Source organism: Narcine bancroftii, chromosome 3 (genome assembly GCF_036971445.1).
Source record: "Narcine bancroftii isolate sNarBan1 chromosome 3, sNarBan1.hap1, whole genome shotgun sequence".
Taxonomy (NCBI): Eukaryota; Metazoa; Chordata; class Chondrichthyes; order Torpediniformes; family Narcinidae; genus Narcine; species Narcine bancroftii.
The window spans coordinates 38203565-38224416 of record NC_091471.1 but is presented as its reverse complement, the minus strand read 5'-3'; the positions used below and the strand labels follow the sequence as shown (position 1 = coordinate 38224416).

Here is a 20852-nt window from a genome sequence, read left to right as displayed (position 1 = left end):
TAAATGGTCTATGGAAGACTATATTCTCATGAATGAAACTAGCCCACAGGGTCTAGTTTTTATGTTCTGCCAGTGTTAAATCAGTTAAGGTCAACTTGGCTGCAGTTGAGATAATACATTATTCTCAATAAAGCAATAGAGATAAAGATCACAAAGAAAAACAGAAAATGGCGAAATATCAACAGCTCAGGCAAAATCTGTGGGAAAGAAACAAGACTGACAATCTTGCATGAGAAAAGATTACAAGAAAATTTAAAAATGAAGTTGCAAAGAAGGGCAGAGATAAGAAAAGGGATGTCTGTGGTCAGGTAGAGACAGAGAATGAGGTTTGCAATGATGTTGCTGACTGATTGAAAGGATGCAGTTTTGCCTGACGGAGATGTAAACAGAAAGGTGAATGAAAGCAGGAGAGAAAATCGTTCTAGAAATGAGACATACTGTAATTGTTGGAAATCTGAAATAAAACATACAGTACCAGAACTTCTAAGCAGGTCAAATGTACCTGTTGATGTTAAAACAGGTTTAATGCCGAGATATTTAATCAGTTTTGTAAAAACTGGCAATGCTGGTATTTTGAAATTGATGAATTCAGAGTTAAGTCTTAATGTAACAAATTGGAAAATCAGATATTGTTCCCTGGACATATATTTGGCTTTGTTGCAGTGTAAGGTCAAAGGGAAGGTGAACAGCCAGAGACTGTGGTCCATATTGTTACCATTGAAATAGGGAGAAAGGGAGATGTGGTCCTGCAGAATGACTTCAGGGAGCAAGGCTCCAATCTCATGATTACTGCCAGTGCTACGTGTTAGCGAGGTATGGCATCGAAAGGTAGTACAGCTCAATTCATGAACAAGGAGCTAGTAAAGGAGCTGGCTTCAGATATATGGATCATTGGGTTCTCTTCCAGGATAGATAGGATCTGTACAATAGGGAAGGGTTACACCAATACTGGATGGGAACCAATATATTCGCAGAGAGATTCAGAAGTGCTACTTGGGAGGGTTTAAACTGGAATGGCAGGGGCATGGTAACCAGCGCAGCAGGGCAACAACTGGAGGGTTGAGGGGATGATGGATATTATGGCAAGTCTGTAAGGTCAGGGAGAGACAGGTGAGTGAACACAGTGAGATTGATGAGCAGAGGTGTGTTTATTTTAATAAAAGGAGCATTGTGGGTAAGGCAGAGAACCTTAAGAGTCTGGATCAGTTCTTGGAAGTATGATGTTGTGGCCATTACAGAAACTTGGCTGCAAGAGGGATAGGACTGGCAGCATGAAGTTTCTGAGATTTGTTGGTTCAGACAGGATAGCGAGAAAGAAAAGGAGGTGGAGAAGTTGCATTACTAATCAGAGTGTTACAGCTGCACTCACAAGGGATATAATGGAGAGCTTATCGACCGAGGCAGCATGAATAGATGAAAAATAAGTACAATTATTCTGAAGTAAAACATGAAAGTAGGCAAGACACCATGGTTGAAGTAAAAATGCAAAGCTGGAGAAACTCAGCAGGTCAGTGTCCTTTATACATCAAAGGTAGATATATACCTGTCATTTTGGCGTTGAGCCTTTCATCAAGGTTTGGAAAGATATCGACAAGCATCCAAACAAAAATGTGGTGGGGGGGGGGGGGGGGAAGAAGGAGGCATGGCGGGAGGAGCATGGTCCCAAAGGCAGGAAGTAGTAAGTGGAGAAGGGAGGGAGGGCACAGTAGCAAGGAGGGAGAGGTGGGATGGCTAGGTATCTGCTGCCTTTGGGACCAAGCTCCTCCCCTTTACCTTTTTGTTTGGACACCGACATTTTTTTCATACCATGATGAAGGGTTCAAACCCGAAACACCGGTTCTGTATCTTTACCTTTGCTATATAAAGGACACTGTTTGATCTGCTGAATTTCTCCAGCTTTGTGTTTTTACTGCAATTATTCTGACAGAGTTATATTATTAGCCTCCCAATAGCAACTAAAAGATGGAGAAACATACATGTAGACCATTCCTGGAAAGGTGTAAAAGCAAGAGAATGGTTGTAGTGAGGAACTTTAATTTCCTCAGTTTAACTGAGTCAACCTTAATACAAGAAGCTAAAATGGGGAAGAATCTGCCACGTGCATCCAGAAGAGTTTCTTGAAGCTGCATGTAGATAGTCCAACCAGGGAAGGGGGACATACTAGACCTTGAACTGGGAAATGAGCCCCACTAGGTGATTGGGATTTCAGTAGGATGGCATTTTGGGAAGAGCAATCACTATTTCCTAAGTTTTAAGATAGTTACAAAATACTGAATTGGCAGAGGGAAAATTATGAAATTTTTTAGGCAGGAGCTTGGGGAGGTTAATTGGAAGTAGCTATTATCACTCAAGTTTACAACTGACAAATGGGAATTGTTTAAAGACCAGCTAATTTAAGTTCCAGAGTGAAGGAAGGGCAAGGATAGCAAGGTAAGACAAGAGGTGCCATCAATTTAGTCAAAAAGTAAAAAGGAAACATATCTTAGGATTTAGGAAGCCAAATATCAGACATGACCCCAGAGTGAGAGAGTCTCAGACCAGAGGGCTCAGAATAAAAGAACAGTCCTTTAGAACTGAGATGAGGTGTTTCTTCAGTCAGAGGGTTGTGAATCTGTGCAATTCATTGACCATATGCCAAATCATGGATATATTTAAAGCAGAGGTTGATATGTTCCTGATTAAAGTTTATAATGAGGAGAAAGGAAAAGTTTATAATGAGTTGAAAGGAAAAGCACATCAGCCATGATTTGAATGGCAGAGCAAACTTGATGGACTGAATGGTCTAATCCTGTTCAGTCTTATGGTTTTATGATCTATAAGGATTCCAGGATGAAGCTTAAAAAGAAAGCCATTAGCAAGCCTACCTGGGCCATGAAATGTTCTTGGCAAGTTGGATTAAAGAGAATCCCAAGTCATTTTATACTTGCATTAAAACAAGAGAACGACACAAGGACTGAGGAAGAAATTTATGCTTGGAGTCGGAGCAAGTGGGCAAGGTACTAAATGAGTATTATGCATTGGCATTCACTAAAAAGGACATAGAAGATAGTGACAGGGAACAGTGTGGAGAATGTTAAACCGTTAGGGCATTTTGTGATCAAGAAAACGATGGCGCTAGTTAACTTAAAGAGTGTTAAGGTGGATAAGACCTCAGGACCTGTTGGGATAAATTTAAATTTAATTTTTTTTTTGATTTTTGAAGTTTAGAAATACAACAGACCATTTTAGCCCACAAGCCTGTGCTACCCAATTACATCCAATTAACCTACAACACCCAGTACATTTCGAACAATGGGAGGAAACCGGAACCCCCAGGGATAAACCATGCAGACACGGGAGAATGTTAAGCTCCTTACAAACAATGTGAAATTCAAACCTTGGTCCCAATCGCTAATGCTGTAACAGCACTGTGCTAACCGTGCTGTCCATACTGTAACTAGTGATGTTCTGCAGTAATCAGTGTTGCAACCCCTGCTTTTAATGATTTACATAAATGCCTTGGATGAAAAAGTAAATAGGTGGGTTACTAAGTTTGCAGATAATACCAAGATTGATGGAGTTGCAGAGGGTGCTGAGAACTATCAAAGAACACAACAGGATACAGATTATTTACAGATATGGGCAGACAAATGGCAGAGGGAGTTGAATCTAGACAAGTGTGAAGTGTTGCATTTTGGGAGGTGAAATGCAAGGGGAACGTATACAGTTAATGGCAAGATTCTCAAAAGCTTTGATGTGCAAAGCAATCTGGCTGGGGTCTAGGTACTTAGCTCATTGAAAGTGGCCATGTAAGTAGACAGGACAGTAAAGATGGCATTTGGTATTCTTGACTTCAATGGCTCAGGCTTGGAGAATAAAAGTAAGGACGTCTTGTTACAGCTACATAAAACTTTAGTTAGATTGCTCTTGGGACTACCAGAATTGCACTGAATATTCAATTAGAGAATGAAAAGACGATGGAAAGAGCACAGAAGAGGTGTACAAGGATGTTGCCTGGATGAGTGGATATGAGCTATGGAGAGGGTTTGGACAAACTTGGGTTGTTTTAACAGGAGCATGGGAGATCTGATAGAAGTTTACAACATTTCACTGATATATAGGATAGTCTGTCAGAATCTTTTTAATCATTTAGACATTCATACTGCACAGTAACAAGCCTTTCAGCCCACGAGCCCATACCACCCAATTGACCTACACCCTCCTCCCCGTATGTTTTGAAGGGTGGGAGGAAACCAGAACCCTCGGGGAAAATCCATGCAGACACGTGGAGACAGTGCAGGATTCGAACCCAATCCCCGATTGCTGGCGCTATTACAGAATTGCGTTAACTGCTGCACTAACTGTGCTGCCCAAGTGCCATCCTGTGATAGAAGTTTCCTTTTCTCTCTATATATTTTCTTGTCTGCAACTTAAAACATATTTGACTTCTAACTTTCCTCAATGTTAAGGAAAAGAACAGAAATGTTAACTTTGCTTTTATCTTTTAGATATGCTGTCCAACTAACCGAGCATTATAAAATTTTCTATTTTTATTTCACTCTACAGAATCTATAATTTTTAAAGTAATTGAACAGGTTATCCAGGTTTCCCCTTTCTGCTCATGGTATAAAACACCTGTGAAAAGCAGTTATGCGAAAACATCAGTTTCTCTGAAGTGCCTCGAGATATTTTACCATGGTAAATGAGCTAGACAAATGCAAAACATTGCTGTTGTCAACAAAGGTTCAGCTATATACACCCGTCATTTGAACTCTTTGTCCATCACCATACAGGAAATCCTATTCTTATCAAGCTCCATTCAGACACATTTTGCTCTAGGCACATTATAATTATTAGGCACTGTAGCTGTGTCTTATCACCTTCCTTGTTCAAAATTGTTACCCTCCTGTTGTATTAGGTACTTTCAAGCAAGGAAATGCCCAAGTGTAAAGGTGGAGGTTCTCCGCCCTTACATCTAGAGACTTACCTCCCTGAATGTACCATGGCCAGTTCCAAAGTGCGGAATGCAACCCTTCTTGAAGAAGAATAATCGGCAGAGCGCAGCACTCCACCATCCCACATGAATGTTCAGCCGCTGGAAGCAGCTGGTTAGGGGCGGGCTAATGACGCTGTCAGCCCACGACCCATCTCCCCACTCAACCATCTCCCTCCATGACCCTCTCAAGACAGGGGCGGCGGGCAGGAGCCGTCAGGGCAGCTGGGGCCGGCGGGAGATGTCAAGGGGTGGCTGGTACGGGCTGTGACAGCCTCACCGGGCTGCTTCGGCCTTCAGGGCAGCTCTCTGTGGCTAAAAACACGGCAGAGCAATGGCTGTCTTCCCTACCCATAATCCCCCATGTAGCTGGAACTGTTCTGCGAAACACAGAGCGGTTCTAGCTGCATGGGAGATTATGGGTAGGGAAGACAGCATTGCTCTGCCGTGTATTTATGACAGTCGCCCCGCCTCTATTGGCTCTGGAGGGTGCTATGAGGCGCTGCTCGACATGAATGCGACACTGGAGCAGCCTTTTAGGGCTGCTCTAAAAAGGCAAGTTTTATGTTTTCTCTCTGTGCTTGTAGCTGGCCTCCTGGCGGAGGCCTGGCATGAAGTGGCCTATTGTTATTGATATACTCACAATAAATGAGGGTTTGAAACCAGAATGTTCCTGGTGACCCTCTTCAAAATAGAATCTTTACCTATTAGGGAGTTTTATATTGTAATGTCTCTCTAATCAGGATTCTTTTGTTTTGACTATGGATTGTTTTTACAGAATTCTGAGTAGCTTTCATTAACCTGCTTATCTCTTCAATCCCCTCCACATATAATGAAAATGTATATTAAAAAAATCAACCTCAATTGCCCAATTTTGATTGTTGTTTGCAGCTACAGCTTTAAAAAGGCTGCATGAGTCAGACAGAGAATAATTTTTAATAGAACAATCCTCTCTATCCAATTCATCAGCAGATGATGCCTTTTTCAAAGCCTTTTGTGGGAAGACAATGCCAAATTTAACCACGAAAATCCCCACAATTGGAACACTGTGGAATTCAACTACAGGAAATGCAGAGCAATTCATTGAAAAAAAGATATCCACAATCTTTTGGCCGGTTTTCAACATGTACATTAGAATATTCCAAAGTTCTTAACATTGAAAAGGTTTATTGCTCAATTAGAAACACAAAGACTTACCTAGTATTGGCGCTATGGCTCTTAGACCTTGGATGATCAATTGTCTTACAAAAACTGGTATGCCAATCTCTTTCACAAATGCTTTCAATTAATTTTGGATATTTTATACAAACAAAAACAATGAATCAGAACACAGTTCCAAAATGTTTATGACTTCAATTTAACTCATACATTCCATAAAATCTATGGGGAACAGTTTTTGTCAGCAGACAAAAAAGTTGCACTAAGTTCATACTGATTTCTTACTCTATCAAAGTAATGAAAATATATTTTATAGGTGGATAAAATGTGAATTACAATATCGATATTCCATTTTATTAGTTGAATTAATGTTCTCACATCAAATAGTCAGCCTCATCGGTCTCCCCACCACCTGCTGTTCCTCCCAGTCCCTAACATTGGCAAGTTATGAATGAGATTGGAGAAAAGCCCAATAACCATTGGATGTCCAACACTTTAATCCAATGGCAATGCTTTACAAGAGCCTACTTAATGAATAGCAATGCTGTGCAGCCAATCACAAGTTAGCACAACTCCATCAATTCCTGTAATTTTCACAGATCATTAATTTGTTGTAAAATTGAAGGACAAGGTGGAGAAATAGATTGAGAACTAATTGGTTTACAGGAAATAAAGAGTAGAAGTAAATAAGATCACCCACCCACCCCAGAGTTGCAGGCATTGACTAATGGAGCACCACAGATATCCATGCAGGCACCACGAATACATAGAACACGCATGAGGAATTTGAATGCATTATTTCCAAGCTTGCGGACAACTAGGTGGAAGGTGAGACTTGGGGGATGCAGAGAAGCTCTAGGTAATTTGGACAGATTGAGGGAACAGCAACATGCATAGAGTGATGTGGATCAATGAGGGATTATCCACTTTGATCACAAATAGCAGGAAAGTAGATCATTAACTGAGTGGCAATAGATTGGGAAGTGCAATGAGACCTGGGTTTCCTCGACAACCAACAACTGAAGGCAAGCATACAGGTGCGGCAGGCAGTAAATGGAATGCTGTCCATTATGGGAAGAGGAAAAGAACAGGGGTGTCCACCTGCAGTTATGCTGGGCCTCGTTGAGACCACATCTTTTAGTGTGGTATACAAGAAAACTGAAGATGCTGGAAAACTGATGCAATAGCAGAAGGGTTTCAGCCAAAACAAAAAGTATCTATTGCTTCCCATGGATGCTACCTAGCCTTCTGAGTTCCTCCAGCATTTTATGCGTTGCTTTAAGAAATGTGTGCAGTTCTGGTCTCATCTGAGTAAGAATATTCCTGCTAAGTGCAGAGTTCAGCATAGATTCACCATTGTAATTCCTAGAATGGCAGGATCGATCTATGAAAAGAAATTGGATCTTTAAGACATATATTTACGAGAGTTCAGAAGAATGAGAAGGAATCTCATTGAAATATACAAAATTATAATGAAAATGAACAGATTGGACACAGGAAGAATGATCTTAATAGTAGGAGAGTACAGGTCAAAAGATCACAGACTATGGTAATCCACTTAAACTGAGATGAGAAGAAAGTTCTTCTCACAAACAATAGGTAACCTGTGGTATTCTTTACTACAGAAAGTAGTTGAATCAATTCATTAAATATATTTCAAGAAGAGTTTGATATTTTTCTTGGGTTTGAAAGATCTAGGGATTTGGGTATAAAGCTGGAACATAATTACTGAATTTGGATAATCAGAATCGGTATATTGAATGAAGTAGACTTGAAAGGTTTCCTTCTACTCCTATTTTCCACATTTATCCCTAGGTTTATTATCTTTTATTTCGTCTGGTTGGAAATAAAAGATAATAAACCTAGGGATAAATGTGGATAAATCAGAAAATGGTTGGACCATTTTTCCTGCGAGCCGCTCTGCCATTGAGCAATGTTTCTCAATCTCTTTTCACCTACAGACCACCATCTTCAATATTCTTTAACTTACCATGACCTCTAATAAACTTATGGACCTCCACTGCAAGAGGGGGGCTTGCAAGCTCAAGACCCCTCCTCAACCACTGATAGGACTTTTGTTTTGTTGGTAAAATATTTAAAGATTTTTTTTTGGGCAAATTTATAGCTTTTTTTTAAATAATGGCAACGTTTATCTTCACCACTTTGTTATAAACTACCTAAAACAAACCCATGGGCTACGGTTGAGAATTACCACTATCGAAAATTGTATTTTTGCGCAGATAGCATATTATTTAAATGCTAGGCATTGCATGTCCACTGTTATATGTAGCTTGCCAGTCTTCAACAGTCATCATGTTCATCGTGCCTGTAAGATTCATTTATTTAGATCGAAATGGCAGTTTCAAATTGAAATACATCACTTTTAAACTTCTGAAAGATATTATCAAGTATGATCACTCTTCTACAAAAAATGGACCTTTTCTGAGTTAGAAAATTGCTGTGCAATTAAGTACACATATTTATTATTCAAATATTAAATACATTTGAAAATCTTTTTCAAATTCAAATTGATTTACTAAATCTTGTTGGTTGAATGAGTGGTTTTATTTGCACATCAAACCAGATGAATAATCATTACAATGAACCAGAAAACTGTATCCAGATGTACAAAGTAAACAAAGAAATCATTCAATAAATCTAATTATTTTGTGGCATGCAATTGTGCTTTAGATGCAGCATTAGATGTATTAGAATGCAGGTGTACCAAGTGAATCCACGATTTTCTATTCTACAGGCCGCAATCCGTGAGGATCTGTGATAGCACCTCCTCCACAATTGCCGTCAATTCTGGGGTAAAAGGACGTGCACCAACTCGCTGGTGATAATTCCCGTTGGCCAATCATTAAGTGACCAAACACAGCTCCAACTCCATCCATAAACTTGTGGATGACATCACTGTCATAGGTAGGATCTCTAACAATGATGAAATGGAGAGAGATGGAAAGACTTGTGGCTTGGTACAGGACAACCACTGCCTCAATGAGGGGAAAATCTCAGACCCTGGTGCCAAGATGGAGATAGTAGACACCTTCAAGTCCAGGGGTAAATATCTCCAGTGACAATGCAATCGCCAAGAAAGTGGCCCTACTTTGTCAGAAGAGGAAGTTTTTCATGTCACCAGCAATTTTAACAGCTTTTACATGTACACCATTGAAAGCATCCCATCAGAATGCATCACTGTGTGGTATGGGAACTGCTCCACCAAAGACTGCAGGGGCTCGTGAACGTGGCTCAAGCTATCACACATCCACATTTATCAACTCCATCCACAATTCTCACTGCCTTGGAAATGGAGGCAATACATCAAAATACTCATCCCACCCAAGCCACACACTCTTCAACTCCTTCCACAGTCAAGAAGATTTATGGGCAAGATCACACACTACCAGAGTTAAGGACTGTTACTTTCCTGCCATTTTCAGCTTTCTGAATGAACCACAAAATAATTAAATTATGTTGCCTTTACTCCATACCATCTGATCTCTCTCTGTGTACTTCTGTACTGTGTCTTACTCCTTGTACTATGAATGAGATGTCTTCCAGTCTGTCTACCAAATAACCTTAATCACCGCAATTCAATTCACGTGACAATAAACTTTAAGTTGGGATATGCAAGAAGCACTCAGCAAATTTGGCAGAAAATTCGTAGGGAGATGTAGCATAATATTTCAGATTGATAACATCAAAAATAGAGTCATAGTCATGGAGCTTTGCACCATGGAAATGAGCCCTTTGACCCAAATTGTCCATGGCAACCAAGTTGTCTATCTGAGCTCGACCCATTCCTGTGTTGGGGTCATATCTCTTGAAATGTTTTCTATCTATGTAGCTGTCAAAATGTCTTTTAAACATTGCAATTGTACCAGTCTCTTCCACTTACTTTTGCAAAGGAAGGAATTACTAAAGAAATGATGTAAGGCAAGAGAAATTCAGTTCAGTTCATATTTATTATCACATGTATTGAGGTACAGTGAGAAAGTTTATTTTTGAGTAGTCCAGCTAGTCAACCTAAACAGAGAGAGAGAGAGAGAGAGAGAGAGAGAGAGAGAGAGAGAGATTAGTTCATTCAGAGCAAAGGCAATATTATTTTTACAGGTCTGATGTTTATTTAGGAGTCTGATAATGGTGGGAAAGAAACTCCTTGAATTTAGCAGTGCATGTTGTCACATTTGCGAATCTCTTCCCAAAGTGAAGAGAATGTGACCAGGCTGGGAAGAGTTTTTTAATATGTTTTCTATTTTTCAGTCAATGACCTTATATCAGAATTAAAGAATGCAATGACCATGATGCAAAATCTCTGGAGTACATACAAAAATTTGCAATATGCTGAGAAAACCTGTCATTAATACAAGTAATCATGAGGAATATTTACAAGACAAGAGCAGAATCTTCTGACATAGCAGAGGCAATGCAGGAAAAGATATTCCAAAAAACACGCTGACACACTAGTGGGATATAGTAATACAGTGGCTAAATTATTGTACTGGTATTGCTCTGGAGTCTTGAGTTAGAGTTTGAAACTCAACTAATAAAACTATCTGTAGAAGAAAAAAGTTATCAATTATGAAGAAATTTACATTTGTTTATTTGAGACATCAGACCTACTGTTGTAGACACTTCAAAATCACCAATTATGCCACAATGTTCAGTAGTTACTGAGGACAAATACTTGCTAATCTAACAATGCACGCACTTGAAGTCCGAAAGATAAACAGAAAATGTTGGACAACAATCAACGAGTCAGGCAGCAATTATAGGAAAAGTAGTTAACATTTTCAAGTCTGGAATACCCTCGTCTGTACTAGGAAAAAGAGATAACAAATTTGTTTCCAGTAACCAAGTTCCACAGAATCTTTGCATAAGGTGAAGCAAAGAAAGGATTTAGTATAATTTTGTTGTAAAGAGAAAGGCTTTTGATTTGATGGTAATTTTATTTTGCTGGGAAATTCCCTTCCTGATCTTGTTCCTGATGTTATCAAAGCCCCTTCCTTCAAATCTGTCATCATTACTCCTCACTACAAAATTATATCCTTGACTCCTCACAAACAATTGACCCATCTCTAATCTTTTCTCAACAATAAATTCAAATGTAGCTGCCACAAAATCGATGCTTGCTTTTGCCAAAAGTCCAAGTTAATTCAGATTTGTGTCCCAAGTGATACCATTGATGACATCTGTCCATCTTGAAAAAGAGCCCCAACCCAAAATGTTGATTGACCATGGATGCTGCCTGACTTACTGAGTTCCTCCAGCAGGTCATTGTTTGCTTGGGTCTCAGTCCTTATGTGACTTTGTTTTCCACTTCTGCATGCATAAGATTCTCTGTTCTTAACTTTCACCAACTCAAATTTGTGGCAGAAATCCAAGTTGTTGGAAACTCTTCCATTCATCTTTTCTGGAAGGGAAATTTTCCTACTTCCTCCTGTTTCTCTATCCCTAAAATGGCTCTTCTGAAATTGCAAACATGTGTAAAATCACAAGTTACCTAACAAATGCTCTGAATGGCAATGTAGATTGTCCCAACCTATAAATTAATAATTTACTATAATAATACAGTACAAATAAATTGCACAGAGATCACCTCTATTTAATAGATAACCATAACAGCAACAAGGGGCTACAGTCCAATTAACAGAAATTACAGGAAGATTGTTCCACTGAGGAATGATTTGAACATTGTAATTATTCTTTTCCATCAACCATAATGTTCTGATCTGCCTATACAGTGTCCTCCACGTTTGGGACATTTTTTTCCCCTTCATTTGCCCCAGTGCTCCACAATTCACATTGGATTAAAGTGCAGATTTTATTCAAGGTTACGTTATACATTTTGGATTGACCATGTGAAAATTACAGCACTTTTTATATGAAGTCCCCTCATTTCAGGGCACCATAAGGTTTGGTTTAGTTGACTTCACAGGTGTTTGTGAGTACTCGGGTATGTTTAATTACTTCATTGGTGCAGATATAAGAGAGCTAGGCTTGCTTCAAAGCTTTTGATCACCTCTGGAGTCTGTAGTTGCCATTTTTCAACAGGAGGAACAAAGTTGTGCCAAGGAAAGTCAAGGAAGCCATTATGAGGATGAAAAGAAAATGAATACAACAAAGACATTATCCAAACCTTAGGATGACCAAAATAAACAATTTGAAACATCAATTAAGAAGAAAGAGCGTACTGGTGAGTTCAGTAATCGCAAACAGACTGGTATTCCAAAGGAGACCTCCACTGCTAATGAGAGAAGATTTCTCATCATAATGAAGAAAAATCCCCAAATGTATGTGTGATAGATCAAAAACACTCTTTTTGAGGTAGGTGTAGTTATGTCAATGTCAAATATGGTGCGGTGTGAGACGGCAAAGCTTCACTCCCCGACAAACTCAGTGGAACTTCTCCACCTGATTCAACCACAAGAATAAAAACCATCCATGTCCCCTGATGATCCTCTCTTGCAAGTATCCGAAGATGACGTGTGGGTTGGTTTCAGGAGAGTGAATCCAAGGAAAGCATGCATTCTGGACTGAGTACCTGCCGAGTATTAAAATTCTGTGCTGACCAACTTACCAACATATTCACAGATTTCTTCAGCATCTCACTGCAGAAGAGCATGGTACCCATCGGTTTCAAACAGATGTCCACTGTACCAGTGCCCAAGAAGAGTGTGGTAACCTGCCTAAATGACTATTGACCAGTGTCACCCACATCAACCAGTGATGAAGTGTTTTGAAAAGGCTAGCGTTGAAGCATATCGGCTCCTGTCTGAGCGGCAACATGGAGCTATCCCAATTTGCCTATCATAGCAACAGGTCTGCAGCAAAAGCTCTGCACAACAATGGAAGACCTTGCATATATCAGGATGCTCTTTACTGATAACAGTTCAGCATTAAACACCATCATCCGAAAGAACATTACAGCAGAGAAAGAGTTCCCTTTGGCCCTTCTAGTCTGTGTTGAACAATTTCTTTTGCCTGGTCCCCAATGACCTGCACCTAGTCTACAGTCCTCCATACCTCTCCCATCCATGTACCTGTCCAAATTCTTATTAAGTGTTAAAATCGAGCCCATATTCACCACTTCAGCTGGTAGCTTTTTCCACACTCCCACCACTCTCTCCTAAACATTTCCCCTTCCACTCTTAACCAATGTCCTCTGGTTTGTAGCTCACCTACCCTCAGTGGAAAAAACCCTATCTGCATTTACTCTGTCTATCCCCCTCATAATTTTAAATACCTCTATAAATTCTCCCCTTGTTCCTCTATGCTCCAGGGAATAAAGTCCTAACCTGTTTAACCTTTCCCTGCATCTTAGTTCCTGAAGTCCAGGCAACATTCCAGTAAATCTTCTTGGCACTCTTTCTATCTTATTGATATCTTTCCTGTAGTTAGGCAACCAAAAGTGCACAATCTCCAAATTTGGCCTCACCAATTTATTATACAACTTTACCAAAACATTTCAGCTCCTATAGTCAATATTTTGACTTATGGAGGCCACTTGCCAAAAGCTGTCTTTACAACCCTATCCACCTGTGACACCACTTTCAAGGAATTATATATTTGTATTCCCAGATTCCTCTGTTCTACTGCACTCCTCAGTGTCCTACCATATACCATACATGTCCTTTTTTCGTTTGTCCTTCCAAAATACAACACCTCACCCTTGCCTGCATTAAATTCCATCTGCCATTTTTCCGCCCATTTTTCCAGCTGGTCCAGATCCCTCTTTTTTCTCTTTGGCTTGGCTTCGCGGACGAAGATTTATGGAGGGGGCAAAAAGTCCACGTCAGCTGCAGGCTCGTTTGTGGCTGACAAGTCCGATGCAGGACAGGCAGACACGGTTGCAGCGGTTGCAGGGGAAAATTGGTTGGTTGGGGTTGGGTGTTGGGTTTTTCCTCCTTTGCCTTTTGTCAGTGAGGTGGGCTCTGCGGTCTTCTTCAAAGGAGGTTGCTGCCCGCCAAACTGTGAGGCGCCAAGATGCACGGTTTGAGGCGTTATCAGCCCACTGGCGGTGGTCAATGTGGCAGGCACCAAGAGATTTCTTTAGGCAGTCCTTGTACCTTTTCTTTGGTGCACCTCTGTCACGGTGGCCAGTGGAGAGCTCGCCATATAACACGATCTTGGGAAGGCGATGGTCCTCCATTCTGGAGACGTGACCCATCCAGCGCAGCTGGATCTTCAGCAGCGTGGACTCGATGCTGTCGACCTCTGCCATCTCGAGCACCTCGACGCTAGGGATGAAAGCGCTCCAATGGATGTTGAGGATGGAGCGGAGACAACGCTGGTGGAAGCGTTCTAGGAGCCGTAGGTGGTGCCGGTAGAGGACCCATGATTCGGAGCCGAACAGGAGTGTGGGTATGACAACGGCTCTGTATACGCTTATCTTTGTGAGGTTTTTCAGTTGGTTGTTTTTCCAGACTCTTTTGTGTAGTCTTCCAAAGGCACTATTTGCCTTGGCGAGTCTGTTGTCTATCTCATTGTCGATCCTTGCATCTGATGAAATGGTGCAGCCGAGATAGGTAAACTGGTTGACCGTTTTGAGTTTTGTGTGCCCGATGGAGATGTGGGGGGGCTGGTAGTCATGGTGGGGAGCTGGCTGATGGAGGACCTCAGTTTTCCCTCTACAAGCTTTGAAAATCTTCTTCACTGTCCATAACACCTCCAATTCTAGTGTTAATTGCAAACTTGCTGATCTAATCTACCACGTTACCATCCAGATCATTGATATAGATGACAAACAATGGACCCACCACTGATCCCTGAGGCACACCACTAGTCACAGGCCTCCAGTCTGAGAAGCAATCATCCACCACTACTCTCTGGCTTCTCCTGTCCAGCCATTGTCGAATCCAGTTCACTACTTCACCATGAATACCTGACGTTGCAACCTTCCTGACTAACCTTATTATAGTCCATGTAGACAACATCCATATCCTCCGTCAACTTTTCCTGGTTACCTCCTCGAAAAACTCTATAAAATTTATTAAACATGACCTACCACACATAAAGCCATGTTGACTATTCCTAATCAGTGTCTGGCAATAATTTATTAACTACTGATGTCATGCTCACCAGCCTATAATTTACAGGGTTACTATTGGAGTCTTTTTTTTAAAAATTGGACAACGTGAGGTACCCTCCAATCCTCCAGCACCATACCCATGGCAAGGATATTTTAAATATTTCTGCCAGAGCCCTTGCAATTTATACTCTAGCCTCCCTCATGGTTTGAGGAGTTATTTAACTTGTCAGGCCATGGAAATTTCCTCCTCTTGAATCTGAATTGGTTCAATGATCTCACTGCTTGTTTTTCTTACTTCCCACAACTCTGTGCTCGATTCCTGAGTGAACACTAATTAAAAAGAAACATTTAAGATCTCCCCCATCTCTTTTGGCCCAATATAAAGGGGACCAATTTTGTTCTTTACTATCCTTTTGCTCTTAATATATCTGTGGAAATACTCAGGATTTTCCTTTACTTTGTCTGCCAAAGCAATCTCATGTCATTTTTGCCTTCCTGATTTCTTTCTTGAGATTTTTCTTACATTTTCTTATACTCCTCAAGTACCTCATTTGCTCCATGTTGCCCATACTTGCTATACACCTCTCTTCTTCTGAACCAGATTCCCAATATCCCTCGAAAACCAAGGTTCCCTGTGCCTGCTAATCTTGCCTTTAATCTTGACAGGAACATACAAACTCTGTACGCTCAAAATGTCACCTTTGAAAGTCCTCCACTTACCTCGCACATCCTTGCCGGAAAACAACTTATCCCAATCCACGTATTCTAGATCCTTCCTCATTTCCTCAAAATTGGCCTTTCCCCAATTTAGAATCTCAAACGAAGCCCAGACCTATCCTTCTCCATAATTAGCTTGAAACTAATGGCATCATGATTATTGGACCCAAAATGTTCCCCTACACATACTTCTGTCACCTGTCCTGTCTCATTCCCTAAAAGGAGATTCTGCATTGCATGTTCTCTAGTTGATATCTTTATATATTGATTTAGAAAACTTTTCTGAACATATTTGACAAACTTCAAGCCATCCAGTCCTCTTAGAGTATGGGAATCCCAGTCAATATGTGGAAAATTAAAATCTCTGATTGTCACAACCTTATCTTTCCTGCAACTGTCTGCTGTCTCTCTACAGATTTGCTCCTCCAATTCTTGACTATTAGGCAGACTTAATTCAACCCTATGAGTGTGATCATACCTTTCCCGTTCCTCAGCTCCACCGATAGACCCTCAGTAGATGAGCCCTCTGGTTTGTCCTGCCTGAGCATAGCTGTAATATTTTCCCTGATGAGAATTTCCACTTCTCCCCCTTTCATCTTCCCTGTTCTATTACGTCAAAACCAATGGAAGTTTGGAACATTGAGCTGCCAGACCTGCTCCTCCTGCAACCAAGTTTCACTAATGGCCACAATGTCATAATTCCACGTGCCAATCTATGCCCTAAGCTAGTCTGTGTTTTCTACAACTCCTTGCCTTGAAGTAGATGTACCTAAGAACATTTCCACCATGTAGAATCCATTGACTTCTAATGGTGCTTGCAATTTTCACATAATCTTTTCCTTTTCTATCTGCTCCGGCACTCTGGTTCCCATCCCTCTGCAAACCTAGTTTAAACCACCCGCCCCCCACCCCCCCCACCTCTGGAGCAGCACTATCATATAGATATTAGTACCCCTCCAGTTCAGATAAAAACTTTCTTGTCAGAACAGGTCACACCTTCCCTGGCAGAGAGCCTAATGAACCAGGAATCTGAAGCCTTCCCTCCTACACCATGTCTTTAGCCACGTTAAGCTGCTTTATCATCCTATTTCTAACCTCACTAGCACAAGGCATGGGAAAACAAACCTGAGATCATAACCCTGGATGTCCTGTCCTTCAACATAGCACCTAACTCCCTAAACTCTCCTTGCAGGACTTCTTCACCCTTCCCACCCACATCATTGGTCCCTATATGGACCATGACATCTGGCTACCCACCCTCCCTCCTGAGAAAGCTGTGAATTTGATCAGAGATGTCTCAGACTCTGACATGTGGAAACATACCATCCAGGATATTCGATCTCTTCCACAGAAATTCTTATCTGCCCTCTTAACTTGTGTGGCCTCCGTCAGTCATGGTCAACCATGGGTACTGCACCTCTGGTAGTCACTGGTTTGTTGAACAGTGTTGTCTGTGGCTATTGAGGCTGATCCTGGAATGGCAGGCTCTGCCACAGTTGCTGCATTTCCTCTCCACTCCTCAAACTGACTCAAGATCACTCTCTCACCTTGCTCTAGGTCAGGGTTTCCAAAACTTTTTCTTTCCACCTGCATATCACCTTAACCAATCCCTTACTAATCACAGAGCACCTATGGCATAGGGATTATTTAAGGTGGTATGTGAATGGAAAGAAAAATTTTGGGAAACCCTGCTCTAGATGTTGATTAAGAGTACCTCACCATATGTTGCAGTCATCTGGTGTATCCTCCCAGCACTCTGTATTGAATTTTAAGACTTTCATGTCGAATGTCCAGAGGTCCTTGAAGCAAAGCTGGGGTCCACCAATGTTCCTCTTGCCTATTGCTAGTTTTCCACAGAGGTTGTCCTTTGGATAGTCCACCTTAACTATGGAATCCCCTATCACTACAGCTACTCAAAACTGATTATCAAACTCCAAATGCTGGGACTGTACAATTGGATCCTTGATTTCCTCACCTGCAGACCACAATCAGTGAGGATTAGTGAGCCCCACAGAGCTGCATTCCTAGCCCCCTGCTCTACTTGCTTTATACTGTGTGGTGTGGTACTACAAGAACACCATCTGCAAATTCACTGACGACACCATGGTAGTGGGTTGTATAAAAAGAGGAAATGAGTCAGCATACAGGAGGGACATTGAAAACTTGGTCGAATAGTGCACCAACAATAGCCTCGCACTCAACTTCAGGAAGGGAAAACCAGAGGTGTATGATCCAGTGATCATTGGGGGCATCAGGGGTGGAGAGGTGAGAAAATTTAAGTTCTTGGGAGTCATGATCTTGGAGGATCTTTCCTGGAGTCAACACATTAAAGGCACTGTGAAGAAAGCATGTCAGCGCCTCTACTTCCCCAGGAGTTTGTCGAGGTTTGGCATGACATTGAAAACCTTGGAAAATTTCTACAGATGTGTGGTGGAAAGGGTGCTGACCAGCTGCATCACGGTCTGGTATGGGGACACCAATACCCCTGTGTAAAACCCTATAAAAGGTAGTGGATACAGCCCAGTACATCACAGGCAAACCTTTTCCCACCATTGAGAACATCTAAGGGGAATGCTACCATCAGAAAATAGCAACAATCATCAAGGATCCACACCATCCAGCACACGCTCTGTTCTCATTGCTATCATCTAGTAAAAGGTATAGGTGCCTCAAGGTTCCCACCACTAGGTTCAGGAACAGCTGCTACCCCTCCACCATCAGGCTCCACAACAACAAACTCAATCAGGGATTCATTTAAAGACTCTTACTTGTGCACTTTATTATTATTTTTTGTCATTTCTGTATTGCACAGTCATTTGTTTATTTGTTTATATGTGTACAGTTGGTTTTGCACTACTAATAAGCAGTAATTCTGCCTGGCCCACAGGGAAAAGAATCTCAGGGTTGTATGTGATGTCATGTACTCTGACAATAAATCTGAAATCTTAATTTGCACTTTAATTACATGTGAATTGTGTGATCACAAATTTAAAACTGTGGAGCACAGGGGCAAGTAAAGGAAAAAAAAGTGTCTGACCCAAACATTATGGAGGGCACTACATTCCTCCCAATCACATACCTAAATTAGCAAGAGCAGCTATGAAAATTATTGAGCATAAAAGTCCTGCTTTCACATAATGCAGTGAAAGTAATGGGCACTCTTGAAACAATGAGGCCTTAATACCATAGCATTAGCTAGGAGTCCTGCAGATGTATGAAATATTTTCCAAAATCCTGGTCCTACGCTGCATTAAATTTACCAACCTTCTCCACAGCAGCCCCAGATCTCCAAGAAGATCCTCCCAGTCTGCCACCCCACAAACTCCTCTCAAAATCAATCTCCTAGCCTCTGTTCATCCTCCACCCCACCCCATTCATACCAGTGCCAGTCTGAACTCTTCACTCACCCTCTACTCCACACGCCCAATGAAGATATTCCTTTTCTCCCACTTTAGCCACGAGTTGGTGAAATCTCTCTTTCCTCTCAAATCTTTGGATGCTCCAGCTCATAAACATGCTGCTGAACTCCCAATCATTCCTCATCGCCAATCCCCACCATTTCATAAAACCCAAGATATTTGAAAGAGTCAACATCCATCATAAACTATGATATGATGGGACAATGGATGAACAACTCTTGCCCTGCTGCATTTACACCACACTAGCACACACCCTATCTAATTAAGGTAACAGACTACAGCAACTTCTTTTGCTTGCATCTGCCAGCCAAAATCCTTGGCTATAGATTGCTGACAGAAACAAAGGGAAGTCAAACCATAACACTGGACAATGAAGATTTTGCTTCCTGAACACTTTTGGGTGTATTTTATGGATTTGGGCTGCAGATCATGAAAATCACCTTAAAATATGCCTACCACATACCATTTTTTTAAGATGTAACCTATTTTTGTGATTTCCTGTTATATTTTAATTGTTCTCATATATTGCTCACAAAGCAAGCCATTTTGGTTAGTCCAATTCATTTTCTCCATTCTCTCTTGGACTTCTTTCCTGCTGATCTTGGCGCAGTTCAATGATGAACATGATGAAGGGTTTCACCAGGACATTGTAACCATGGAAAAGCAGTTCAGGGCAACTGGAATCCATCAATGCTGGCCGACTTGTGTTGGACACTGACATGAGAGGCATCAGATGCTGAGTACAAATGAAAATCAGCAGCAAAACATTTTTAGGTCAGTTGAACTAACGCAACATGTCAACATGCTCATGCGATTAACCATGCTAAATTTAATCAAGTTAACTTAATTTAACTTCCTACATGATACAGCAAATCTGAAAATCTCTGTGTTCAGCTTCAAGTTGTCTGTCATAACCTCTTTTTTTTCAGGAAGCAAACCCTTTGAAAAAAAATTGTTCTCCAGTGTTATTTATGAAATGATCAGCTCTCAGAAAGAAACACATCAAAACCTGCTTGCCTGAAATGTTCTCTTATAAATCCACCAAACAAACCAAAATTCACCAATGAAAGAATTGGATGTCCCCTTGTAATACAATTAACTATGGATTACTGTGATGAAGGGGAAGGTAACATTATATTTAATGCTCCAAGCTACAGTGGGGATACAATTAATGCTTTTCTAAAAGTTATACCTGTTTGTGTCTCAGCACATTACAAATCATGATATTCTACATCAACCCTTGCAAGTTTGACAGTTAAGCAAATCACTGAAGTGATTCAAATGCAGCTGAATCTTGGGTAATTACAGAACAAAAGGAAAGGAGAATGGACTGGGCAAGACTTGACCTCACAAGAATTTTAAAAAAAAGTGGACATGGTAACATTGGGATTCATTCACTCTTGGTGACATGCGATGTCAACCATGTCACTGGGAAAGCAAAACTCAGGGAGGCCAGGTAATACTTCCTAAAGAGGAGAGGAGGAGGAACAAACCAGAGGAAGTCAGCCCAAGAACCCCCTCACTCACCTTCCAGCAGCTGGTTTCAGACCAG

The 20852-nt window shown here is 41.0% G+C and overlaps 1 protein-coding gene across 9 annotated transcripts in view; it reads right to left on the bottom strand.

Moving 5' to 3' along the window:
• Positions 1–20852, bottom strand: part of ctif (CBP80/20-dependent translation initiation factor) — a 316523-nt gene that overhangs the window by 63309 nt on the left and 232362 nt on the right. The gene's annotated exons all lie outside the window — the stretch shown is intronic.